The sequence below is a fragment of the Pipistrellus kuhlii genome, unplaced genomic scaffold (genome assembly GCF_014108245.1).
Source record: "Pipistrellus kuhlii isolate mPipKuh1 unplaced genomic scaffold, mPipKuh1.p scaffold_m20_p_17, whole genome shotgun sequence".
NCBI classification, from domain to species: Eukaryota; Metazoa; Chordata; class Mammalia; order Chiroptera; family Vespertilionidae; genus Pipistrellus; species Pipistrellus kuhlii.
Genome location: NW_023425482.1, coordinates 27,811,276 through 27,839,186, shown reverse-complemented (window position 1 = coordinate 27,839,186; position 27,911 = coordinate 27,811,276). Strand labels below are relative to the sequence as shown.

The following is a 27,911-nucleotide window of genomic DNA, read 5'->3' as shown; positions in this document are numbered from 1 at the left end:
GCACACACGCATCTCCTTCCAGTCCCTTTCAAGGTCACTAGAATGGCAGGAAACAATCATTTAAAGGGATACACACACAGGATTTGGAGAATTAAGAGGACACAACAATAACAAAATGTCTTGTCAGACCATCACCTATATCTCTGGGGTTTATAACAGTTCTGGCATCGGTTACTGAGTAGAAGGGATGGATGAAGTGTGGAAGGAAAAACAAAACTGAGCATCTGAGAGACATGGGACAAAACCAAAAGATCTAACCTACGTGTAACTGGCATTCCAGAGAGGAAAGATAGGAGTAGATAACAGACAGGATTTTCAAAAATGAAATGATAGGTACAAAGCAAGTTCCAAGACACTAGAAGAACATCAAGCAGAATAAATGACCCCCCCCCAAAAGGACCCTCACACCACAGACACATAATATTCACAGCACCCTGAAAACCAGAGACAAAGAGGAAAGGATGAAGGCGGTGGAGAGAAAACACATTCCATGGAGAGGAATCATAATTAGCCATACGAATGACAATAGACTTCTCATGAGAAACTATGCAAGGCAGAGGATAATGAAATGATATCTCTGTGGCTGAGTAATAACAAAAACCTGTCAAGTCCGAATTCCATACCCAGCAAAAATATCTTTCAAAAGGAAGACCCAAAAACAAAAACAAAAAAAAAACAAATCTGAATGATTCACCATCAGTAGACCCACACTACAAGTCACGGTAAAACAAATACCTTCAGGCAGAAGGAATGTAAGGAATGTAACAGCAGACTGAGATCTGAATCTACACTCGGAAATTAAGGGCACTGGACAGGAATAATGAAGAGTAAACAGTGTTTAAAATTCATTTTTTATTATTTTTAATTGGTTTGAAAGATATCTATCTAAAGCAAAATAGCAGTTTTGTATATTTATAGCAACAATAGCAAAAGATTAGGAGGGAGAAATAAAGGATATATTACTATCCTTGCATTAGACCTGAGACAGAGTATTATTTAAAAGTAGATTTTGATTAAATAAGATGTATGTGGTGAATATTAAGGAAACTACTACATTTTTTTTTTCAAAAGAAGTATACATGATAATTCAATAGTGGAAATAACATTAAGTCATTAAATATTTCAATTGATCAAAAAGGGGAGAAAATAAAGCACAAATGGAACAAATGGAAAACAGCTGTTTAGATGGTAGATATTAATTCAACCATATCAATAATCACATTAAATATAAACCACACTAAATCGAACATAGATTGTTAGATTAGATAAAAAAGCAAGACCCAACTATAGGCAACCTACAGAAAAACCACTTTAAATGTGAAAGCATAGATTGGTTAAAAATAAAAGGATGAAAAAAGATACGCCTTACAGCCACTTATTTAAAAGAAAGCTGACATAGCTTTATTAAAATTAAAGTTGACCAGACAATTTTACACAGTGATAAAGGGCTATTACCTAATGAAAAGGGATTCAATTTCCCAAGAAGACAAAAACATTAATGATTTTTTTTACCTGTAAGTTCACCAGCTTAGAGCAAATGGACAAATTCCTTGAAAAGTATATCTTATCAAAATTATACAGGAAGAAATAGAAAAATTCAAATAGCTCAATATGTATTTTCAGAATTGAATTCATAATTAAAACACTCACAACAAAGAAAACCCCAGGTATCGAAGGCTTTAGTCATAAATTTAATCCAAGTTTTAAGGAAAAAAACTAGAATCAGCATAACCTGATACCAAAACCTGAAAAAGACATTATAAGAAAAGAAAATTATTGACCAATACCCTGCATGAATATATATATATATAAAGTGCTCAATGTTTTGCTAAAACACTAATTTGGTGTTATATGAAAAGGATAAATGCCATTTACAAATGGAGCTTATGCCGGGATTGCAAGATGTGTTTCACATTATAAAATCAATATTTGTAATTCATCACATTAACAGAATCAAAGAGAAAACAACAGCATCTCAAATGATGCAAAAACATTTTTGACGATATTTCACGCCCATTCATGAAACAAATTCCAAAAATGAGCCAGGAAGAGGAATGTCATCAGCCTGGTGATGAGCATATACAAACGCCAGCAGTCAATGACACGTTCGTGGAGAAAGATGGAAGGCTCCTGGGTCCAGGAGAAAGTGCCTTCTTCCCACCTCTGTTCAACAGCGCACTGGGGGTCCCCGCTAGTGAACAATCTGAGAAATAAAAAAGCGTACAAGTTACAAACCAAAGAGCAAATGACAGGATTATATATACATAAAACATCTTAAGAAACACATATCCTCCCCGTCCTCCGCCCAACCACCACCAAATAACTAGAGGAACTGGAAAGTGAGTTTAGCAAAGTCACAGGAATCAAGGTTAATGTACAAATTTTAACCACATTTCTATTTTTACCAGCAAGTGATAACAAAGTAAAATTAAAAAGCCATTCACTTATAATATGGGGAAAAACATAAACTACTCAAAAATAAATTTTAAAAAGGATTTATAAAACTTAAATTCTAACAGCTATTACGTGTTGCAGAAAGATATTAAATAAAAACTTACAACATATAACACGCTCTTGGATTGGAAAAACTAATATTGCTAAAGTATCAAGTCTCCCCCACTTAATCTATAGATTCACTATAATCCCAATCAAAATTCCAGGAGGCTTTTAGTAGAAATTAACGACTGATTACAAAATGTACATGAAAATGTATCAACTGTCAAAATAACCTGAAACTTTTGGAGACTTATAACACCTGCTCTGAAGACTTACTATAAAACCACAATCAAGTAAAACATTTATAAAATAGACAAACAAATCAATGAAAAAGAATAAAAGTACTGAAATAGATCCACATATGCATTGTCAATTGATTTTGAACAAAGGCACACACACACACATACATGCACATACATGCACACACCTACACACACTCACTCACACACATAATGTGTTAAGAAAAGTTTTTGCCACAAATGACGATATAACAACTGGATATCCATATTTAAAGAACAACAATACCTTAACCTCAACCTCACATTGTACGCGGAAATTAGATGGAGACAGAGGACCTTAATGTACAATTGGGAACTATAACACTTCACTGTTTTCTGAAAGAAAACAGGAGAGTATGTGCATGATCTGGATGTTGGCAGAGATTTCTTTGACAGGACATAGAAAGCACTCATCATAAGAAGACATATATTGGACATAATTAAAGTTAACATTTTCTGCGTATCAATCAACACCACTTAAAAAATGAGAAGACGAGCCACAGACGGGGAGAAACGTTTGCCAAGCCTATTTCTGACAAGGAACTTGTTACCTAGAACAGACAAGAGCTTCTGCCAATCCTATATAATAAAAGGCTAATATGAACATTGTCCCCTCAACAGGGAGTCTGACCAGGAGGCAGGGCTGGCCGGCTAACCACCCCACAGCCCCTCCCCGCGGCCGGACCCCACCTGTGCACAAACGTGTGCACCAGGCCTCTCGTCATTGATGAAAAGACAACCAAGGGCCCCAAACTGGGAACAACTGGAATGACCACCACCAAGTTTATTGATGATCCAACCGCGGTAGACTCCTACAGGGAAACGCTGTTTGGTAGGTAAGAGGAGTCACGTTCTGCATGACTCTCAAAGACCTCATCTTGAGCTACAGTAGCCGGACACAGAAGAGGACCCACTGCTTGATGCCACACAGAGCAGGAAAATCTAATCCAGAACCACAGACCACGATGAGAGGAATAACAAGACATAAGGGACTGCCTCCTGGAGGGGACGGACTGACCACGAAGGTGGACGAGGACACTTTCTGTGCTGAGGAACATGCTCCAGGGTTTGACTGTGCACAGTGACTGGGGTATATTCGTTTGTTAGATCCCACTGGGCTGTACCTTTAAAATCTGTGTCCCTGCCCAGGTGGCGTGCAGTTCCGCAGCTGAGTGGGAAGCCAGGAACCAAAAGGCCACCGGTTCGACTCCCGGTCAGGGCACATGCCTGCCCCAGCATGGGTTGTGCATGAGGCAGCAGATCAATGATTCTCATCATTGATGTTTCTCTCTCTCCCACTCCCTTCGTCTCTGAAATCAATAAAAATACATTTAAAAAAAGTAAAATAAAAACTGTACCTTTCATTGTAGATAAGCATAACCTTGCTTTTTTTTTTTTAAAGAGTGATTTTAAAAATTGATAAGTGAAAAGAGCAAAGTCACATATGATTCCAATTCATGAAACACTCAAAAACAGGCCACTAACCGACTTCTCACCATGAAGCGGTTTTTCTAAAGAGTCTGCCTCTGGGGAGACCACTGTGTTTCTCACGTAATTAGGGACTGTTTGACGCTTTCGAATCCGGGCCCAGCTCACTTCCGCAAACATACGAAGACCACGGAAAAGTCCTCCCCACTCGCAGGCCGGCGGTGCTCCCTCCTATGCAGAACTGTTGACCTTCATTACAAACAGGAAATCGGTGCTGATGGGTGAATCCAGCAGCACCGTCCCCCCGCTGAGTCCAGGGGGCCAGTCCGCTTGCCGCTGGTGGTACAACGCGGGCACCTTGTTCCCCGTCAGGCATCAAAGACAGTTGGGGGGAGGGGTTCCTCGCATCCCCTGTGACAAGGCGCTGGGAACGTGTGCGTTCAATCAGAGGCAGAGAGGACGGTGACAGGCAGCCGATCTCTCGCCCGGCTGACACAAACGCTAAGTCAGATTAAACTCTGCCTAATTAACCAGCGGCTCCAGCCAGGTACCCTTCAGGCAAACGAGCGGCACCCCAGGGCGTGCCAGCTCTCGGGCGGCCCAGATCTGCCGTGGGGGCCCACTGCTAGGCCTCCGTTAGGCCATTTTGCTCTCACGTCTGTCTCCCCTTTCAGGGAATGGCTTGTAATATTTACAGAAAAAGGCAAGGCGGGTAAACAGCTTCACACAATGAGGTGTGAGAGCTGATAGGGTCCTTATTCAGGCTCCCAACTCCCCTGATGAGCTGCCAAAAGTTGTTATGAATGGCCCGGCTGACAGGGTGATGACTGATAAAGGGAAAACAAACAGCCGGGTAATTCATGAAAACACACAGCGCCAAGACAGCCCCGAGTGGCGAGTGACAGTTCAGATAATGGAATTTGGGGAGCTTTCTGAAGGGGTCTTCTCTCCACTATTCCGAGAACAGATTCTCCATGAACGTAGCTGGATCTTTGACTTTTTCCCTCCGAACAGTACGTATGGCGATGCTCGCTGGCCTTGGGCTTTTACACAATGGTCAGTGTTTCAGGCCGTTTCCTCTTCCCCCGGGCAGGATGGATTGTACCGGTAGGCGAGGCCCGTGCCTGCCACTTAAGAAAGAAATAGAATATCCTATTTCCATGTCTGGCACTAGAAACATTTCAAAGCATTCTTCCTTCATCCCTCTCATTCATCTGCTGCAAGCCTTTGATTGGAAAATAAATATTGGCTTTATGCACTCCGCTGCTAATATGTTAAAGGGGAACCGTTTAAATGGGCTGGGAGTCAATTTCCAATTCTGAAAACCCATTTTGGGTTCATTTTCTTAAATCAGGCGTGACCGAGCAAGAAAGTACCAATTTGTCAATGCTTTGCCTCTGCAGCCAGTGGGGTTTTTCGTGAGGCTCATTGTGCCTTCTGTAACAATGGCCTCTTTCTCAGCGAATGGTGTAGGGCGCAGGACTCAGAAGGCATATATGTAAAGCGTGTGCGTGTGCACACGCAAGTCCTGTCGGATCCTGTGCCCAGAGCGGGAGAGGAGAGAGGAACACGGGGGGGAGGGGCTGTGTGTTTTAGACCCGCCCCCCTGGGGTGTGAGGAGGGACAGCTGGTGAGGAAGGCGGCCCCAGCCCCCCACCCAACGGGCATTTGCATTCTAACGAGGTCCCCGGGTGACCCATCTGCACATCAAGGTCGGGAGCAGCTCTGTCATGTAGATGACAGCCTTTTCCTCCAGGGTTTGAGTTTTAAAGCTGTGAGAGGCTGGTGATGCGTGTTCTTACAAAGGAGTAGAAAACTATATCATACACTCTTTAGAGCTACGTGGGAGAATGCGAACGTCAAGTCAAGCGCATGTCCAGGAGCTCACCGACGCCTTCCGGAATGGCTTTCCTTTTCACCCGGTATTCACAGACCTGTCCAGCCCGCTGGAGGGGCAGGCAGGGGACAGAGAGTAGATGTTTAAATAACAGTATTTTTAAAAATCACCCTGCGACCGTGGTATCAAGGGTTCAGCTGCCACGGCAGGGAGCAGAGCACCTCACGGGAGGGTGAGAGAAACATCAGGGAGCCTAGACCCCAGAGGTGGCCTTCACCTGCCCCCCACCCCCACCCCAAATCAGCAGGGTGCGCACTGCTTTAGGTTTTGCGGTTGTTAACACCTAGAGTCCTCTTTAGGCTTGAAGGGGGCTCCCCAGCACACTGTCCGGCTGCATGTCCCCGGAGGCCAGGGGAACCGATCACGTGTGTGCGAGGGGCAGGGGGTGCTGCCGGACACCCCGCGCTGTCCCCTGGGTAACGCGCGGCCAGCGAAGGAAGCCGCTTCTGACCCGTTACACCGGCCTCGGACACGTGGCCGACGTAAGACGGCAGAACAGCCTGAAAACGGTAATATGATTTTTGAGCTGTGACAACCTGCAGGCCCACATTAACCAGCACGAGAAACAGTTCAAATGTTAACGCGGGAGGAGGACGGCCCCTTCGCCACGTTAGGAACAGGCATCCTTCTCGGAATGCTGAGAAGGCAGCCGTGAACGCAGGCGGGAGACCTGCCGTGTGCAGACAGAGGACCTCACCTCTTCCTCACGGCAGCCGACTGTGAATGCCCCCATTGCACAGGCCAGAAAACCAAGGCCAGAGAGGCGGAGCCGGCTGCCTGCGGCCACACAGCCAGCAAGTGGCAGGAGCGGATCCACACGCCTCCCGGGAAAGGAATCCTTTTAAAACTCGCCCCGTAGAGAGGCCTGTGAACGCACGGCCGGCAGGAGTCGCCGGGCACGGGGAGGGGGCCCGAGGCTGGCCGCGTGAGGGCCATCAGCCAAGAACGCGGCTTCTGGGAGCCGGAGCGTCTCTGAAACGGAGATTCCAAACCCGCGGAGCCTGGACAGTTATGAGCGGACGTGGGCGCCCTCCGGCCCAAATTTGTGTGTTGAACCCCAATCCCCGGACTTTCAAGGGTGTGACTGTGCGTGCGGCTGCGGTTTTAAAGTCACATAATGGGGATGGTAGCCTTTGGTTTGTAGCTACCTGTGTGCTTCGATGGCTTTGCAATCTCCAGGTCTGTGTAAGCCCTGAGAAAGGCCTAGCGTTGTGCAGGAGGTGAGGTCGGGGCTGGTGGAGGGAGGGACTTGTTGCCCAGGAGCTGTTCTCTGCAGTGTGACAGCGGACATGCCGGCCTCGTAGTGCCCAGCTCTGACCAGCCCTGAGGACCCGCACCCTCAGGCTGGGGAGTGGGTGTGGTGCGGATGCAGCGGCCAGGAACCCCCTTGGGGGTGGAGGGAGGGGGCGGGCACTGGAGAAGGCCTTTCCTTGTGACTGACCATTAATTAGCATTCGCATCCACAGCGCCAGCCCAGCTGTCTAGAGAAAGGTGCTAAGCAGCTAAGGATCCGGGTCCAAGCCCCAAATGGGCCAATTAGCCTCACACAGAGAAACCCGCAGCTCAGCGCCCACCACAGTCCACGCCCTGGGTTAGAGGGGGGAGGGACAGAGAGGCCCACTCAGCCCAGCGCTGCACACTCCGAGCTCAGGTGCCCTGAGAGGGTCCCTCTTGTTGCCCCCATTCCCCAGCAGTTACCAGGGCTCAGTGAGCACCCCTGTGGAGGGAACGCAGAGGAGGCTGGCCAGTGTCCTCCGTTCGCCATTTCCTCTCAGACACGAGGCCCCGCAGTACCTAGCAGCGTTCCTAGCAGCAGCCGAGCAGTGAGTATTTGTTGACTGGCTACATTTTAAAATAAAAATCAGCCTATTGGTGTTCATTTAACCCAGTGGTCGGCAAACTCATGAGTCCACAGAGCCAAATATCAACAGGACAACGATTGACATTTCTTTGGAGAGCCACGTTTTTTAAACATCAACTTCTTCTAAACGCCACTTCTTCAACATAGGCTCGCCCGGGCCGTGGTATTTTGTGAAAGAGCCGCACTCGAGAGGCCAAAGAGCCGCATGTGGCTCTGGAGCCACAGTTTGCCGACCGCTGATTTGACCTAACAGATGACGCTCTCTCTACCACATCGGTCGGAGCAGGGTTGGCGCATGTAGTCACGTATTGCACTGTACTAAAAATTCTGCCGAAAAGTGTACAAATTTTTCAGAAATCAATTATTTTATTAAGTTTTCATTCAACATATTCAGAGGAACAAAATAACGAGAATATTGGTTTATTTTCAATGTAGAAAGCTATCTGGAAGACCCTGAAGAACTCAGCACACCCCGCACGCCTGGCCTGGGAGCCTTCCCACATGAACGTCATGCTCAGTGACACTTTAGAAGGCGTTGCTGTGGGGAGAACACGAGCTTCCGTGCAAACGTCGGGGTTTGCAGCGCCTCATCCGAAGGCGCCCTTCAAATGCCTCTGCCCTCCGGCTCCGGCATGGCTCTGGCCAGCAGGAAGCACGGACAGGGAGAGCGAGTTCCCGCAGCCCCAGTGCTAAGCCTGTCCCCTCCCTCTGCCCTGGAGGTGCTGTTTGTGGTCCCCCCACATCTGCGTTCCAGCTGTGCTGACATCAGCCCTGTCCCCCCGGGCCCACAGCGTTCGGATCAGCCCGCTGGGGTGGAGAGTTGGGCATGTTCATCCTGAGAGCGCCCGCTTACTGCACCTTCGCTGGGCGCCAGGCACCCCCGTGTTCACGTGCACGGTCTCTCCGAATTCCCAGGAGGAGGCACTCCCATTCTTACAGGCGGGGAAACGGAGGCTCAGAGAAGAGGAGTCCTGGAGCTGCCTCTCCACACGGATCCCAGCCTCGCCCCTTCACAAAGCAGGAGGGATCCGGCACATTCCAGGGCAGCCCATTCAGGCTGTTCCGACAGCCGCTTCCTCAGGCCAGCGTGTGCACAGGCAGGCGTCCCCCTTCCTCGAGTCTAGAACCATCTAGCCCTGCTTTGTCAGTCTTGTCCACTCGACAGGCATCTACCACGCAGGCGCCAGGCGTGGAGTAAAGCGGGGGGGAGAGGCAGAACTTGTGGCCCAGAGAGGAGGCGAGGGGAGCCAGGACAGAGGTCATGGAGGACCAGGAGGACTCTCTCAAAAGGGGAGACTTAGGCTGAGGCCTGGGGGAAGAGACCAGAGTTCCAGGCAAAGAGAATGTGAGAACCAAGAGAGGCATTTCACACCGAGTGATGGCACAGCCCGCAGGGAGGAGGAGACGGCAAAACAAAACCTTCACTCCACGGAAAACAGCATCAACATCCACAAACAAATCACTGAAAATCCACAAGGACTGCTGAGAACCACAGTTCTCAGAGACTGATGGATGAAGTGCAGGGAAAAAAGATGGGGAGTATTGGAAGACACAATTAGCAAGCTTGACTGAACTACCAAACTGAAGATAATTTTCCCAAGGAGGAAATGCATTTTCTTTTTAAGCGTACAGGGGATGATTACAAAAGTTAGCAGTGACTACAAAGGAGATCTCAATAGATTGCCAAAGGTGGCCTTATTGTTTAGCTAGGTATAAAACCAACAAACCAACACCAATAAATTAGAAACGCAACTGAGTCAGATGTTCATCTGAAAAAGAAAATGCGTGGAAACTTAAAATTTCTTTACAAGAAAAAAACAAAACACACGACTTAACAGATATCAGAACACACTACAAAAACCTCCGCACTCACAGTTCTGCAGATGACCCTTCCCCCCTCCGAGAAAACACCCCACAACCGTTCAGAGTTATAACCTGTCAGGACTGGGCCTGGGTTAGGGGTCTGGAGAGGGCAGCAGAAACTGGAAAACTTTTACTTTTCACCTTGGCATTCGTTTTCTACTGCCGCTGTAATAAATCGCCACAGACTTGACAATTTCAACGACAGAAAAATTATTACCTTCCAGTTCTCTAGGTCAGAAGGCCAAGCTGGGTCTCACCGGGCGAAAGACAGGGGAGAGTCTGTCTCCTGCCTTGTCCGGTGGCCAGTGGTGGCCGCGGTCCTCGGCTCAGGTCTCCGATCCCCAGCTGCCAGGCCGGCCAGAACCGGGCTCAGGGGGCTCTCACGTGGCACCGCTCTGGCTCCCCTACCCCCCTCTTGTACATCTGTGATCACGCTGGGCCTACCGGGGTCATCCGGGCTAATCTCCCCATTTTGAGGTCAACTGATTAGTGACTTTAATTCCATCTGCACCCGAATTCCCCTTCTCCGTGTGGAATGGGGCATATTCCCAGGAATTAGGACCTGGTCACCTTGCTTACTGCCACTTTCTATGCTTCTAAACTCTGGCTATTTGTTAATATACATTTGTCACTTTTTATAATTTAAGATCAAGAGCCTTTTGCAGATTCTTTTCAATTTTGAAGATTTAAACTTACATTTATGCTAGAAGGCTAACACGTGTGACAATGCAGGATTAGACAAATGGAATGTTCTAAAGACATGGCATGTATGGGGGGGTATCACATTTGACATGTTTCAAACCACGAAGACAAAAAATGGACAACTCACAGAATGAATCTGTGGGCATGACTGGAAAATAGAAGGGGTGACCTTTTCTTCACACCACACATATATGTAGAATGCTTTGAATACTGCGTGGCACAAAGGAGTCACTCTATAAATGTTAGTTCCATGTATTCTTATGATAGGTGCACAAAAATTTACTCATACATGCTGAAATCACACACACACACACACACACACACACACACACGGGCACACTCAGAAGTTCACTGTAACATTATTCACCACAGTGAAAAATTGGAGATGGCTTCATATGATGTCAGCAGGCAACAGATAAATTAATTTTAACCTCCAAAATTTGGAATGGCAATTAGCCTTTAAAAAGAATGAGGATGATGTGGGCACCCATATAGGAAGATGTCGATGATAAATTAGGTAGGGGGAAAGCAAGCCACACACGTCTAGGGAAAGATCCAAAGTATGATCTTTAACTATGCTATATGCATTTAATGTATGCACATATGCAGCTGAATAATATGCACAAAAATGTTTGAATGTTTGGTCTCTTATCAAATTGTTAGCCAAGGTACCAAAGGGGAGGACAGTGGGATGGAGGAGCGGGGTAAAAGGGAGAGTTTATCAAATAAACATCTACAGTGTTCTTTTCTCTATTAACATAAGCCTGTATTGTTCTAAAAATGACAGAACAGAAAGGAAATCTTGATCAGTTAGAATAAATTCCCACAAAACTGACGCGGAAACAATGGTAAGCCAAAGAGAATGATGAAGTCCATTTGTTCTGCAAGTGCTTTTTTTCCAAGGGAAGACAGAACGATTGGTGAAGGCATTAGTCTAGTTATGCTTTGAAGAATGTCTGTTTCGCTATGGTGTTCCCCATACTTTGAACGCGGGCTAAACACGTCAAAGTCATCCGTCTTCCCGGGACAGAGATTACAATACACGGCCTCCGCTAACGGTTCCCGTGGTTCATACTACTTAGGTAAGTTTTACAATCCCGAGAGAACGGATGATTTAAAAATTCAAATCATGGGCCTTCGCTATCGCTTCGATGACATAAACAAATTAAAATAAGGCCGGCCTGAGCCAGTTGTGTTGATCAGCCTGATCCCCTTTGAAAACGAGAAGTGAAGCCAAATGCCCTTTAATACTGTTTATCAGTGGAGTAATATAATACACTCTGACAAGCTGAACAGTTGTAGCGGGCGGCTGTTAGAGACTCGGCAGGGCTGTTTGGAATGAAAACAGGGGTGAGAGACAGCTCTATGACGGGGTTTAAGAGCAGCTCAGCCGTCAGCCCTCTCCTAGCCCAGCGCTTTCATCCCGTTAATTCACGGGGGGGAATCCCTCCAGGTCCCCAGCCGCCGGCCCCCGCAGCTCATTAGGGCCCCACGTCCAACTTTCCTCGCGGTAACACCCAACGCGTTTATGCCTAACACGTAATTAAACTTAAAACAAACAGGGGCTTTTTATTCCCCGACAGCCCCGCTGTTTTTAAACTGACAAAAAGGCCCGAACTTGTGTGGGATTATTTGGAAATCGCCATACATCTCAGCCACTTAAGGCGAGACGTTTGCCCAAACCATTCGCCCCTGCCTGCAATTAGAGATCTAAATACTTGGGTAACGGGTTTCTGCTGGGAATTAGGACCCGCGGATCTCTTGCCGGCCAGTAACGCGGCGAGACTTGCTGTCCGATGAGGTGTCTCATTGAAATGTCCCAGGCCGTTTCGCCTGTCACAGCTGTCGCCTCGGCCGCTCGCACTCACAGCTTTCATTACGAAAATAGAAATTTGTGTCCTAAGTGCTGTTACATTACTGATGCTAAATATTTAATTCCCCGGGGCTCCAATTATGGCGGAGGGCTGGCAACGCCGGCTCTGCTCTTTAATAACAACTGTAAAAGCAATCCGAGCGGTTTTCAATTAACTAAACACACAGCCGGCGCGTAACCTCTTGTCGGCCTGCCCTCCAGGACCCGGGCTAATTGGTGTGGAATAAAATGTTTGGAAAATTAACGGATATTCCGGCCTGCACGCCGCTCATGCCGCGGAGTTACGGCTTGCAGAGTGAAGTTTGTCTCCTGCCAGTTCTCCTCGGCGGAGAGCTTGCAGAGTTGAGAAGGTACCTGTGTTGTGTGCACTTGACGTTGCATCTAATGAGCGCAGAGCTGAGGGCGGCTTCTCCAAACACCAGTCGGCATCAATGATCCCCTCCGTTGTTCACAGATAAATGCAACGGATTTCAACAGGAGGGTCCCGCGGTTTCTTTCATTATGTGTGCGCACCGGGTCAGCTTACACATGTCCAGTGGGCCATCAGAGCTCCTATCGTTGATTGTGTTCCCATAAAAAGCTCACTGTTGCATTTTTATTTTATTTTATTATATTTTATTGATTTTTTTACAGAGAGGAAAGGATAGGGATAGAGAGTTAGAAACATCGACGAGAGAGAATCATCGATCAGCTGCCTCTTGCACCACCCCTACTGGGGATGTGCCTGCAACCAAGGTACATGCCCTTGACCGGAATCGAACCTGGGACCCCTCAGTCCGCAGGTCGGTGCTCCATCCACTGAGCCAAACCGGTCTCAGCACACCGTTGCATTTTTAGATTTCTTTCCGCAACAGAGAGTTGCAAACATCTGAGAAAGGCCCTCCTTTGGACGCACCATGCTGCAGGCTCTGCCTCGACCAGCCTCGACCGCAGAACGAGGTCATAAATAGGCTCTAAATGGGCCTCCCCCTGGAAGGGGACGGCGAGGGAGAATCCCGAGAGCAGATGCCGCTTTGCCCGCGTTCTAACGTGAACTTTTTCCTGAAGGGCAGTGCAGTCTGCTGAGAGAGTCCATCTCCTCATGGAGGAGCGTCTCCGACAGGTGCTGTGCGGCGCGATGGGCCCTAATCTGAACGCCACGCTCGGAAGCGGAATGCCTCCTTGGCAGCTGTCCGCCTGACAGAGATGATCTGCTCAACAGGTTTCCTGACTTGGGAATCTCCGCAGAGGCGGCGGCTCAGGGAGTAAGACACAGGAAGTGAAACGAATCACTCTGGGAGAGAGGGCAGCAGGAATAGGGAAAATGGATCTCCACACCAACTTTCAGGATTTAAGCTTTTAGTGTTTCTCAGGTTCCCGTAACATCTCTGAGAAATGACTTCTATTGAGGGGATTAACTTGGCAGTGCGAGGCTGTTAATATAAGTAAATGAGCCTACACTTCTGACTTTTAAAAATCAAACTGGCTAATGAGAACATTGTAGGATTTGGGGGCAGGTTGACTTCTCAAGAAGCAATCTCCACTCCATCAGCAAATACACACACACATACACATACACACACACACATGCGCGAATCAAAATATAGAAATATAAGTTTAAGACTTATTTAAACCTCGCTCTACATGGAATGGAATATCTTAATAGACTTTCAAAATCATTGGCTTAATATAACCTTATCAATAAAAATATTAACCCAAAAAGCCATAAAGTGGGTATAAGAAATATTAAATCCAGTTTGCAAATTATTTTTGCCAAAGAGTATTTTTTCCCCCAGCCCAAAGGACAGTTATCTTCTAAAATCTAAAAGTAAAAGTAAAGGAAACCTATGCTTTGGATACATAATAACTTATGAATCCTAATTTATTCCAAAACAATAGGTTTACTGTTGTGAGTATGCAAAACACAGAGTTTATTCTTGCTTTCTTATTTATTAACTACAGGCCCAGTGCACAGATTTGTGCACCAGTGGGGTCCCTCGGCCTGCCCTGCACCCTCTCGCAACCCAAGACCCCTCAGGGGATGCCGGACTGCTGGTTTCCGCCAGGCGGAGGGAGGTAGCAGTGCACAAAGCGGCAGAAGGCCAGGCAGGAGCCCCAGCCACTCCCGCTCATTCCTGGCCCATTGCTGCACTCACCAGCCAGGAGCCTGGCTTTGGGCTGAGCAGCGCTCCCACTGTGGGAGCGCACTGGCCACCAGGGGGCAGCTCCTGTAGTGAGTGTCTTCCCCCGGTGGTCAGTGCGCGTCATGGCGACCAGTTGACCGGTTGACCAATCATAAAAGTCGCTTAGGCTTTTAGACAGACAGACAGACAGACAGATAGGTAGATAGATAGTATTATTTTCCATGTGAAAAATCGGAGGCCTACTTTTGCTCCACTCTGTATTCTAATAAGCTCTGTTTCCTGGTCTCCAAGTCCACAGAAGCATAAAAGCAGCAATTTGAAGGGGCAGAGAGAGGACTATAGCTGGAGCCAGTGAGAATATAAGTGACAGCTACTGAAGAAACAGAATTATTTATTTTAAGAAATGCCAATGAAAATTCAAAAACTAAAACAAAAGATCTAAGTCCATAGTGAGAGCTGAGTTAAAGAGTCAATTCTTATCGGTGTCTGTGAGTTATATCAGTTCTGTGAGATGCCCGCTATTTTCCAGATAAAAGGGAACGTTATGATACAGTTTAAATAGGCTTCCATCACAAATTGTCAATGTTATTCTAAAAACTTGGCCATCCCGAATAACCCACTCCCTGAGGGTTCCAGATTATTGTGGTTTTTACTGCAGTGGGATAGTTTTATGGTTAATGTACTGTGGTATCCATAAATACAGGTTAGCCTAGGCGTCTCCACTGGAAATATGTGTCATAAAACGACAAGCACATTCGATCGATGACCAAACCCATAGTCAGTAATTCAAGTGTAAAAGTACATGACATTAGGATAAACTAAAACGAGTCCTCTTCAAAATTATGATACATTTCCTCAAAATGCACCTTCGGAATAAAAAGCTAAGTGCCCAACGGCAAACGGTGAGAAAAGCGGTGCAAAACTGATGACTTAAACCCTTTTTGATAAAATCTAAATAAACTAGAAAACCTAGTTTATGCATCTGTGTGATGATCAAGTAATATTCTACCCTATTCTTATTTGATCTTATATCATAAAGACATAGTAGGCGCTCAACAAATTGCTGTTGAACTGAATACAACATATAAGTGGTTTGGAAGCCAGAGAAATAGAGGATGGAAGATATCAGGAAGAACACCAGCTTTTCTGGGTGTGTCTGTGTGTGTGTGTGTGGGGCGGGGGGGGAAGGGGAGTGTGGGGGGGTTAGACATGTAAAACATAAGGAAGGGGAGAGAGAAGAGTGTGACATTTTAAAGAGCAGCACTCCACTGACGGCTACAAAGCTCAGGTCAACTTGGCAGCATCTGGGGCACAGCAGCTGGGTGGCCCATGTCCAGTTCTGGTCAGCTCCCAGAGGAGGAGATGGCGGCTGACCTGAAGACACTCAGCACAGCACCAGGAGATGGCAAGGACAGGGCAGAGTCCCGCCTCACACTTCCCCGGGCACTGGCCTCACTACCAGGGGAGGCTGACAAAAGACTCCCCGATGCGCGGCTTTGGAGGACAGGGCGGCAGGGGAGCTCCGAGGAGCCCTTGGGGCGGAGGGAGGCGACAAGGTCTTCATGCACCATCAGCAAGCCTGCTTCGCTTTCCCTGTGCCCATGAGGTCGGCGTCTTAGTAACCCCGCTTTTTAGATGTTCACGTACATGGTTATCCAGTTTGGGCATTTTAGACTCAAAGTTTGGCTTCAATGTCTATTGGCCTAAAGCAGTGGTCGGCAAACTCATTCGTCCACAGAGCCAAGTATCAACAGGACAACAATTGACATTTCTTTGGAGAGCCACATTTTTTAAACTTCAACTTCTTCTAACGCCACTTCTTCAACACAGACTCGCCCAGGTCGTGGTGTTTTGTGGAAGAGCCACCCTCCAGGGGCCAAAGAGCCGCATGTGGCTCGTGAGTTGCAGTTTGCCGACCACGGGCCTAACGTATGCATGGCTATGCTTTCTATCACTCTATTAACTCAATGGCATTAGCAGCCTTTGCTGTCCCCCCTCCCCACAGGCGGCGAACTGTAGACGGTGTACCAGACCAAGGACACGCATCCTCCAGGTCCCCATCCTGGCCTCGTTTATGAAAAGCCTAACCCCACGCCCCACGTCCAGAACGCTCAGAGCCACAGAGACACGGGCAGACCCTGCTGACATCACAGTCTCCTGCCCGTCTCAGAGGAGTGGGGCTGGGCATGGTTTACAAACGCCTACGCCCCCCCTGCGCCGTGCGGGGTGCATGCCGCGCACCGCTCAGCCCACCTTTCACGTCTTTGCCGAGGAGGGCGGCTCACTCGTTGTCTGTGCTCCCTTAGAGGGCAAACCCAGGGATTTATGGACTCTAGAGGTAACTTAGCAAGGCCTCCAAAAGGCTATCTGGGGATAGGCAGAGGGAGACCTTCTCTCTCCTGTGAGCTGGGTTTGGCGAACGACGGCCCATGGGCTGAATCCAGCCCGCGGCCTGTCCGTCAATGTTTTCCTAACGCTCTCCTAAGGATGTCATTGGGACACGGCCCCACCCACGTGTCTGCGGCGGCTTCTGAGTCACGATGACATCGTCTGGCCCACAGAGCCGAGAACCCTCACTCCGTAGCCCTGTAAGGAAGACTTACGCCAAGCCCTGCTTTTGAGGGCCTCTCTGGGCAGGATGGGGACCCCGGGAATCTGCCTCTCACCTCGGAGCTGCTTGCCCTGACCCCGAGCTGTCCCCCCATCGTGAGGTGCCCAGGTGCCAGGGGGCGGGGCAATGACTCCTGCCCGCAGGCCAGAAACACGCCTCCTCCTCCCAGCTGGGAGATGCCCAGTGAGGACGCAGGGCCGTGGGACAATCGGGGAGGGTACGAGTGCAGGCTGACAGAGCCTCTGGACCTGGCGCCTCGCCTGTGCCTTCAATGTCAAGTACAGGAAAGCGGCCAGGAAGACGATGTTAAGGGAAGGGGGGGAGGGGGACTCACCAGGAAATGGTGAGGGGAGGGGAGGCCTTCCAAACAGGAGAGGCAGGAGACACCCAGGCAGGTGTGGAGGTGGCACCCCGTGCCATGGTCTCTAGTTAAACCAGCTGCCGAGGGAAGGCCCACGGCCGGCCTGCGGGGGCAGAAGGAATGGAGCTGGAGGAGTCCTCCACCAGGTGTGAGTGGCCCCGAAAATGGCGCTGAGAAGCGTTAGGCAGAAGAGTCTCGCTCAGGGGTTGGAACAGGGTGTGATCAGATCAGATCTCTGTTGGAGAAAGATGGCTCTGACAGCGGGGGCCGGGTGGATGGGGTTTGGAGGTCCATGCAATCCCACCTGCTGCTCTGCCTGCCCACCACATCTGCTCTGAGCACCCCTAGTCACGCTTCCCTGCGCACACCAGGCAGTCTGACCTTCTCTCCTGGGGGAACTCACCTGCCGGTCTCAGAAAGAAAATCACAAAAATGGTGTCGCTCCCTCCCCAAACGATCATTTTAAAAAAATATATTTCATTGATTTTTTACAGAGAGGAAGGGAGAAGGATAGAGAGTTAGAAACTTCGATGAGAGAGAAACATTGATCAGTTTTCTCCTGCACACCCCTACTGGGGATGTGCCCACAACCAAAGTACATGCCCTTGACTGGAATCGAACCTACGACCCTTTGTCCCCAGGCCAACGCTCTATTCTATTCACTGAGCCAAACCAGTTAGGGCCCAAACGATCCTTTCTTGACTGCCGCCTAGGCCCGCACTTCCCTATCCATCCGCAGTGATTTTGTTTCCAAATTCCAAACTCTGTGGGCCAATCATTTTGTAAAGTACAAACTCATGTACCTCGATATCACAGAAACATCAAACTGCTATTTGAGTTTCCAAATGCTTTCTCTTATTTGGGGTATTTATCTTGTCAGGAGCTGACTTAAAAAACAAAACAAACCGGTTTGTGGACTTCCAGTTTCTGGTCTGACAGGTAAGGAGCTGGGAAGTCAGTCCCCGCTGCCCCACCCGAGCAGCTGGTAGAAAGGTGAGCAAACTGAAAAACCGACAAATCGGTTTAGATCAGGAAGAGGCGGCCACAGGGCAAACGGCCGTCTCCCAGGTGGAGAGCCCGACAGGTGAGGAGCGAGAAGCACAGGCAGCCACTCAGGGCCCAGCGCCCAGAGGAGAACACAGGCTGTGACTGAGGAATTGCTAGTAGCTCTGTGTGGACACCTCGGAGAGTGAAATACTCCAGAGGATGCAGTCCTAGGGGGACCCCACACTCTGAGTTTCCCCCCCAAGGAGTTCAGCCAGCTTCTCGCAGTGAAGAGCAGAGAAAAACTCCCCTGAGCATCAGGTAGGAGGAGAGGAAAAGGGGCCAGAGCATTCTGCCCTTCTCTGCAAGAGGCACCCTCAGGAGAAACCATTTGAACAGCATCTACCCTGCGGGGTTTTATCGAACCCGTGACCTGGGAGAGAGAAGCGTCCCCTCCTAGCTGGCCCTAGCCTTCCACAGAGAGAAGGAACACAGACACCTCCAGCGCTCCTCCCGCCCCCCTCCGCCAGCCGGCCGTCCCACTGGAGCGGGGCGGCGGTGACAGAGAAGCACTTCTGAAGTTCAGGCAAGAGGCCCAGGCTCACCAGAAGTCAGAGACCCAATCCAAAGGCTAGCGCATGCTTCCCACCCACCATGCCTTATCACCACATAACTAAAGGCCTGCTTACCACAGTTCCTTTCGCACGGTACATCATTATCTGGCTACCAAGGGAAAACTTGAAGACACATGAAGAGGCAAAAAACAGAGTCTGAAGAGAGAGCAAGATTCAGAACCAGACTCAGATATGACAGGGATGTTGGAATTCTCAGACCAGAAATTTAAAACACATATGATTCCAGGATAAGAACTCTAACAGATAAAGTAGATAGCATGCAGTAACAGATGGGCAATGTAAGTGGAGAGAGAGACAGAGAGAGAGAGAAATTCTAAGAAAAAATAAACAAAGAAATGCTAGAGATCAAAAACACTGTGACAGAAATTAAGGATGCCTTTGATGGGCTTATTAGTAAACTAGACACTGGCTCAGCAAATAATCTCTGAGCTTGAAATAATCTCAGTAGAAACCTCTGACACAAGAAGGATTAAAAAAAAGATGTGGGGGGTGGAGAGGAGAAGACCAGAATATCTAAGAACTGTGGAATAAGTACAAAAATTTCACTTATGCATAATGAGAACACCAGAAGTAGAAAAAAGAAACTAGAAAAAATATTTGAAACAAGAAGAACAAAGAATTTCCTCAAATTAATGTCAGATACCGCCGAAACCGGTTTGGCTCAGTGGTAGAGCATCGGTCTGCAGACTGAAAGGTCCCTGGTTCGATTCTGGTCAAGGGCATGTACATTGGTTGCGGGCATATCTCCGGTAGGGGGTGTGCAAGAGGCAGCTGGTCGATGTTTCTCTCTCATCGACATTTCTAGCTCTCTATCTCTTTCCCTTCCTCCTCTCTGTAAAATATCAATAAAATATACTTTTTTTAAAAAATTAATGTCAGATACAGAACCACAGGTCCAGGAAACTGAGAACAGTAAGAAGGGGAAAAAAAACAAAAACACAAAAACTAACGTAGGCATATGATATTTAAATTGTAGGACAGCAGAGATGTTTAAAAATCCTGAAAGAAACCAGAGGAATCAAGATAAAAATTACATCTGACTTCTTAGAATCATGCAAGCAGAATGGAATGAAATACTTGAGTTGAAAGAGAAAAACTTACCAATCTAGAATTCTGTACCCTAACATTTTACCCTTTAAAAATTCAGGAGAAATAAAAACTTTCTTAGAAAAACAAAAATTGAATTTGTTGATAGACCTGTCTTGCAAGAAATGTTAAAAGTTCTTTAGATAAAATAAAAATTATATAATTCAGAAACTCATTATCTACATATAGAAAGCATGAGCATTTATTTCATAAAGAAATAAATGAAGGCTTGTGTGATAAACCCACTCACAGTGGGGGATTCTAACACCTCTCTAAACTGATAAAAAGAAACAAAGAAATAAGTAATCATCTGTATTGAATATCTGAACAACAAAGTCAATATCATCCAACAATCTATCATGCTTCTGGGTATATTACCCAAATGTGTTGAAAACTTTTGCCCATAAAAAAAAACACCTGTTTATAGCAGCTTTATTGATAACTAGAGGCCTGATGCACAAAATTCGTGCACGGGGCTTGCTCAGCCCTGGCAGCCTTGGCGGCTTGCCTTGGCCCTCACAGCCGTGGCTTTGTCTGGAAGGTCATCCAGATGGACATCTGGAAGGTCGTTCGGCTGTCTTATCTAATCAGCATATTACGCTTTTATTATTATTATAGGTTGCCGAGACATGGAAGCAACCAAGATTTGGATCATGAGGTGAACAGATAGATTGTGGTGCATCCAAACCATGGGATGGTATTCCGCCTTAAAAAAGTAATAGACCACATGTGTCAAACACAAGGCCCGTGGGCCAAATCCGTCCCACCAGGCCTTGCAATGTGGCCCGCACCGCGCTGTCATCACTGCACTCCGCTGCGTTTCCATCACAATGACAGTTTATGACTGTTCAGTAAACCATTCGGCCCGCGATTTAGGCTGGATTTTAGATTTTGGCCCCTTCTCTGATTGAGTTCGACACCCCTAAAATATCAATAGACTATCGAGCCATGATGAGACCTGGAGGAACTTTAAATGCATATTACTAAGTGAACGGCTCTAATCTGAACAAGGTACCATCTGTGTGATTCCGGTTATATGGCATTCTAGAAATGGCACAACAATGGAGAAAGAAAAAAGTACCACTGGTTGCCAACGGTTTGTGGGGAAGATGACTGGGCAGAAAATATAGGATTTTTAAAGCAGAACTGTTCTTTATACTGTAATGCTGGATACATGTCATTATACATTTGTCCAAACTCAACCCAGCACTGCTTCAAAAATAAAGACTGTTTTTTAAAAGTCTGTGGCCTGTCCCAGTGCATGGACCACATTTATTGCTGCACTGTGGACTGTGGCCTTTTAGGTACCAAGACTTGGTTTCCTCCACCTTGTATACCCAAGTATCTCTTGCGAGCAGGCCAGGGTGTGTGATTTGGGGGGTTTTAGAAGGCAGAACTAACCCAGACGGTGAGAAGCTCTGAGAGTAACACGGACCCAATTTGGTAACTAGGGCAACAGTGTTGCCATGCGCCAAGACCAATGGTGTGGAGGGCAAAAGAAAGAAGGGGGCGTAGAGCAGATAAAGGAGGGTGATCAGTAGGTATGCATACATGGTAATGAGTAAATGGAACTGTGGGTTACAATTCAGTTCTGAGATTAACACACATTAATTTGCTCCTTATACCCCCATATTCAGTGCCAACACGTTTCTATGACATGGAGAGATGACAGTAGACATTTACACCAAGTGGCCAGATGATGATGATGATCTCTGAACGCATAATAATCTGGCCACTCAGTGTATATCCTATACAATAAAAGGCTAATATGCAAATTGTCCCCTTGACCAAGAGTTCGACCAGCAGGCAGGCCAGCCAACAGCCCATGTCACTTCCCCCTGGCCAGGCTGGCCGGACCCCACCCATGCACGAATTCATGCACCGGGCCTCTAATATATACATATATATATATATATATATATATATATATATATACACACACACACACACACACACACACACACACACACACACACTGAGTGGCCAGATTATTATGCATTCAGAGATCATAATAATCTGGCCACTCTGTATTTCTGCGTAAAATATTAGAATAAAATATTAGAATAAAACATGACTAAGAACAGAGTTGTGATACAAGTATCTGCAAATTGAATTTCCAGACTTGGGGACACGCACCTTCAAGTTGGCAGCAGGTGCTTTGGAGTCAAAAGATCCTCGTTATCACGTATTAGCAAGTCATTTCATCTTCCTGGGACTCAGGGTCTTCCTGCGGAAAAGCAAGTCTTCCCCAGCTTCCACAGCCCGCAGGCGGACTCGGCCTGCTATTTTTATGCGTTGAGTCTAAAAGGTATTTTGAATAGGAAGGCTCCTGGAAAAAAATAATAAAATAGACTACTAATGTGTCTGCCACTGACACTGTAGTGTATTCATCCAGAAAGTTTAAAGATGACAAGTGGGTTAAGAAAATCTAGGAGTAAGTTGTTCTAAGGACATTTTGTGGAGAAAATATATATAAACAATTATAGACAAAATTATAAAGTGCCTGGCATCTGAAAAGAATATACAGAGTACAGCAATCACGGCAGAGTCAGGAAGTCTAGTGGTAACCAACCTATGATTTGCAATATTTGCAAAAATTTTTTTTTTAACTGTCTAAAATTGCACTGTTTTCTTTTTTCTTTCTTTTTTTTTAACTGCTAGATAAACAGTACTACAAGCTGATTCCACAGTGCTAGGCCATTATATTTACTCAGAGCTTCTAAGCTGCCAACCTAACGTAGCTCTTTCACAAAACACAATTCACTTAGCCTCCACAGTGGCAATGCCATAGAGTTGGAGATACTGGGATCAATATTATGACATAAAAAATCCTGAGTTATCTTGATTATGCTGTCTTTATTACCAGTGTGATCGCTCTAAGATTCATCTACATTTAAAGAAACTATAATGGATCCTGTCTCTCTCTTTTTCCAAATTCCCAAGCAAAAGGGGCCTCTATCATATTATAGCTTCCTATTTTAGCCACCTAAAATTAGATGCATATTTAAAAAAGGCTCTTAGCTCTCTTGCTACCTTAAGAAGTTTAAAAAAAATACTTGTTCTTTCTTAGGATGCTCAAAATAGTTTTCAGAAAGGCCAGCAGGTCTATCTCTGATCTTACAAATGTATGCTTTGTGCAACTTTTAGTCTCTCTGTCATCCTGCAGTCTTAACTTTGGAGTTCTTCAAACAAACTCCAAGTCCTAATGTTATTTTAAGCTGACAATAAACTAAAATTTTATAAAGTATTATACTCATACAGATTATGCATTTAAGATACTAGAGAAGTACAAAATACACTTGCTATTAAATGTAAAAAGAGGAAAATAATATTTTGTTTCACACGTACGAACAGATCGAGCCTCATAACCTAAAGGCCAAGCTCCACTTTTAGGAGAAAGAGCACCCATTGGTTTTTTTCACTCAAACCTATATACCTAAATTCAAATATTACTCTTCCAAAAAAAAAGAAAAAGCTTGCCAAAAAACAATCAGCCTCATTTCTGGAGAGTTCTCTAGCATATCGGAACTGTTAAGTATGCCCTAATCAGTGACCTACCCCTTTGATGTCTCAGGAATTCCTGGCCAGACCAGATTCCACCTCTAACAAGCACCCACCTCGAGCTCACGTCCTTCTTCTACCTCAAGTCCTCCGTATCCTCCATGTCACATACCAGCATACGCTCTTCATGGGAAACTGGGAGAAGGGGACAAGGGGTCTCTGTGTTATTTAATACAGCTGCATGTGAAATCTATAATTAGCTCACACTATAGCGTTTAATTAAAAATAAAAATCTATACTAATAAAAGAGAAATATGCAAATTGCTGTATCTCCGTGATGCCTCCACAAGCCAATCAGGAGTAGGTATGCAAATTAATTTCAAAAGGCAAGCCTGCCACTTTCTGAGAGGCCTGATTCAGCAGGAGCAGCTCCCCTGTCTCCCCTGAATTCTGAAGGTTCTCCATTTCTATAAAGCACAACCGTGTTGGTCTCCATCTCAGTTTCTTTTTCCTCTCCCCGTCCCCACTGCCTGAGCAAAGACCTCTGAGGACTGAGCTAAGAGGACAGTGGGGGGGGGGGGGGGGGGGGGACTGCTCCTTTACCCGCTTGGAAGGGCTCAGTAATCGGGGGCTTCAATAGCTGCAAAAGGATAAATGATTGCCGGCATAGAGAGAGTCCTTGTGTCTATTCTATCTCTTAACAGGTCGTTCTTAAGAGTGAGGATTTATTATTATTATTATTTTATGTCATTTATGTCACTGTGGTCCTTACCATAATGAGCTAAAGATGAAATAATATTTGGAAGCACTGAAAGCTGGGGGTCCCCTGAGCCCAGTGCCTCACTCAAACAAGTTAAAGATTTATAATATTGTCTTGTATTAGAAGGTTCACTGTGACCAGTTAACCACAGCCGAGGTTTCTTTTTTAAAAAAGAGAGCTGCCTCTTCCAGGAAGAGTTCTGAAGACAATCTATACGGTGAGAAATCAGAGTAAAATTGTCCTTGCATATCCTTTCAGTGGGTCTCCCCAAAATAGAGCACACATGATTTTGCACCCAGCTCACTATGTCTCCGTAGGTATAATGTAACAGTGTACTTTCCACCCGGATTTGGAACAGAGCTGCTCCTTCCATTAAAACTCCTGTAAAGCAGTTGTATTTTTAGGGGCTGTGCACTAGGAAGAAAATGATTTATTTCTTTTTCCTACTAAGTGCATACAGTGGAGTCAAGTGAGCATTAAATGCAACAGCACTGAACACAATCTTTATTAATTAAAAATAATTAATTCTACAAATAAAAAACTGCAGGAAGGATGACAGCGGCAAAAGCTGTCCATCAATTCAGAGGCTATTAGAACACATCCTTGAATGTCAAGTCTTTATTAACACTGGGGGAATTTCCCCCAAGTTTCTCCAGGTGTCTCATCATCTTTGCAACATCTTTTCTATAGTATATGTCTACTTTTATTTCCCTTACGCAGGAATTATTTACCTCCAAGAAAAAAAATAAGGGTTAAAGAAGTACTTTTATCAAAAATCAGGAAAAACATCTATGTTGTGAAAAACTGTTTTGTATATATCTGGCTACAAGTTATTTATGATAGTCTGCATGTTTTATTATAAAATCCTAGACAAATCCAGTTACAGCAAATCCAGTTACTGCAAAAATGTGGATGCCCTCCACCCTCCCTTCCACACACAAGACATCAATTCTAGTCTCAAAAAAAAACACTGTGCAATTATATGAACCACAATCGCACTCCCGGGCATTCATCCCAGAAAAATGAAAACTTATGTTCACACACACACAAAAAAAAACCTACACACAAATGTTTATAGCGGTTTTATTTATCATAGTTAAAAACTGGGAACAACCCTGTCCCGACTGGTGAGTGGTTAAACCAACCCTGGGCCGGCCATGCCATGGGATACTGCCCAAACACAAAAGACAAACGACTGATATCTGTGAGCGGGATCTTGAGAAAGGCCAATCGCAGAAGATTACAGACTATGTGATGCCATTTATGTGATATTCTGGAAAAGACAGAATTATAGAACTGGAGCACAGACTAGCTGTAGCTAGGGTGAGGCAGAGGGGTGGAAAGGGAGTGAGTCTGGATGTCAGGGGGATCTGAGGAATGTTTGTGGCAATGGAGATGTTCTAGACGGGGTCAAGGTCCAGGTTATTATATTGACTATCTATTGTATGATGTTACTATTGGGGGAAACCAGGAAAAGGGGACAAGGGATCTCTCCGTTACTTAATACAGCTGCTTGTGGAATCTATAATTAGCTCACACTACAGAGTTTAATTAAAAATAAAAATCAACACTAATAAAAGAGAAATATGCAAATTGACCATAGCTCTGTGATACCCACCAGCCAATCAGGAGTAAGCATGCAAATTAACTCAACAAAGATGGCAGGTTAATTTGCATAAGCAGGCAGGAGCAGCCAGGCAGGGCAGGATGCCTGCTATGAAGGGGAGAGTGGGGGGTGGCACTCCGGGCTAATCAGAGAAGACTGAAGACTCTTGCCAGAGTGTAGATGGAAGGCTCTGACCAGAGCGAAGGCCTGGGTCCAAGGTGCCACAGGAAAACTGGTGCCAGCAGCCAGGGGAAGGAAGGCCTATTCAGGAATCTTCATACAATGGGCCTCTAGTAAAATATAAATATTCTAGCTTAGTAAACTGGCTGCCATATTGCAATCTGAGCTTAAGAAGCCATCACATAGCACTTTGATTCTTTATAACAACCAGAGAGGTGGATGAAATACCAACGTGATGGCTCACAACAGTGCAACACAGGGCAGTTTGCACACGTGGCCCCAGCCTCTGCGAACCTCCCCAGGTCCCTGGCTGAGGGCGGCCTCCAGCCAGCAGCACCCCTTCATGGTGCTCCCCGGCATGCCTGCCACAGGGGGTCTCCCTGCTCTCCAGAGCCACCGCCGAGGCCACAAGCAGGAACTCCCGGATGGCCAGGCGCCTCCTCAGGATACAGCCTCCCCCGACGTAAGGATCTGGGGAAGCTGGATGGCACCCTTCTTTACATAAATCAAATATCTAAACACGTCCCACATGCTCTGCCAGTAGAGGCGACTGTTTCTTGTATGTGAGCTGAGCTAATAGATTTGTTGAGGAGAAAATGTTTTATTCCAGAGGCACTGAATATAGAGAATTAATATATATATATATATATCTGTTAAGCCTTTTTCCTCCCCCAGATATAACACGGTCACATTAAACAGCCATCATAACCCTACTGTAATGATGCTGGATTGCCGGGAGAGTTTCCGTGACAGAGAAGGGGTTGCCTGGAGACCACTCTTTCAGGTGTAAACATTCATGCCACGCGATAAAGACATTTTAGAAAGAAAAAAAAAAAAAGTCAACATATAAAATTGATTTTTTTTCCCCTCTATATCTTGGTTAAAACAGAAAGTGTTTGGTAATACTCTAACACTAGGCATTTAAAATTGATGATCAAGAGGCGCCTGATCTTCTGAATGACAACTGAGAATTGTAATTGGAGAAATACTGTCGTCTATAAATAGGAACCTCCAAAGCATATTTAAACCACTCGAGCACCTGATTCTTCCGCCGCCTGCGCATCCACAGGGCGCCGAGCACAGGAAATTTCAGGCCGACCGCGGGATCTCCGAGAGAGAGTGCTCCGTTCAGTTGTCATGATCGCTGTCACCATCAATCCCTGAGATCTTACACTTCACCAACTGCACTTGACTCTGCGCTGCTGCCCTATGCTTAGGAGAAGATAAATCAGGAATCAATTATGCACACTAATTAAAAATGCTACCTTAGGAGGCATTTTAATAACTCAGAGCCACGAGTGAGTTTTTCCCCGAACTGCTTGCTTTAAAACATATTTGACAACACATTAGCCGGGATGCGCTGAGCATTTGCAAACACTTCATAGTCTACATAAACTATCAAATTGCCCCCCTCCCCCCACATAGTGGTAGCATAATTCTGCAACTAGCTTAAGCCACGTGGAAAATAAAATTATATGCTAATTTGTTCTATATTAATTTATCATACAAGGTCTGACCAAACATGGCAAAATGAATTCTGGGAAAAATTAATGAAGTAGATTGGTATGTACCGTAGCAAAGTAAACTGTTTATCTTAAGAGGTACAAATTCAAGGAATATTTTACAAACGGGCATTTTCTTCTTTTCAGAAAATAAAGGTTTTCAC

General features: G+C 46.1%; 1 long non-coding RNA gene across 3 annotated transcripts in view; it reads right to left on the bottom strand.

The window, feature by feature from the left end:
- The window catches only part of LOC118720623, a 40,918-nt gene that overhangs the window by 2,215 nt on the left and 10,792 nt on the right, over positions 1-27,911 (bottom strand). The window contains exons 3-4 of one of the 3 annotated variants that reach the window (XR_006741883.1): positions 22,335-22,527; positions 1,379-2,203 (exon numbers count right to left, since the gene is read on the bottom strand). This is a non-coding gene — a long non-coding RNA (uncharacterized LOC118720623). Of the gene's footprint in view, positions 1-1,378; positions 2,204-22,229; positions 22,528-27,911 lie in introns of those variants that run through there. The other 2 variants (XR_006741884.1, XR_004988490.2) reach the window with 2 other exon arrangements.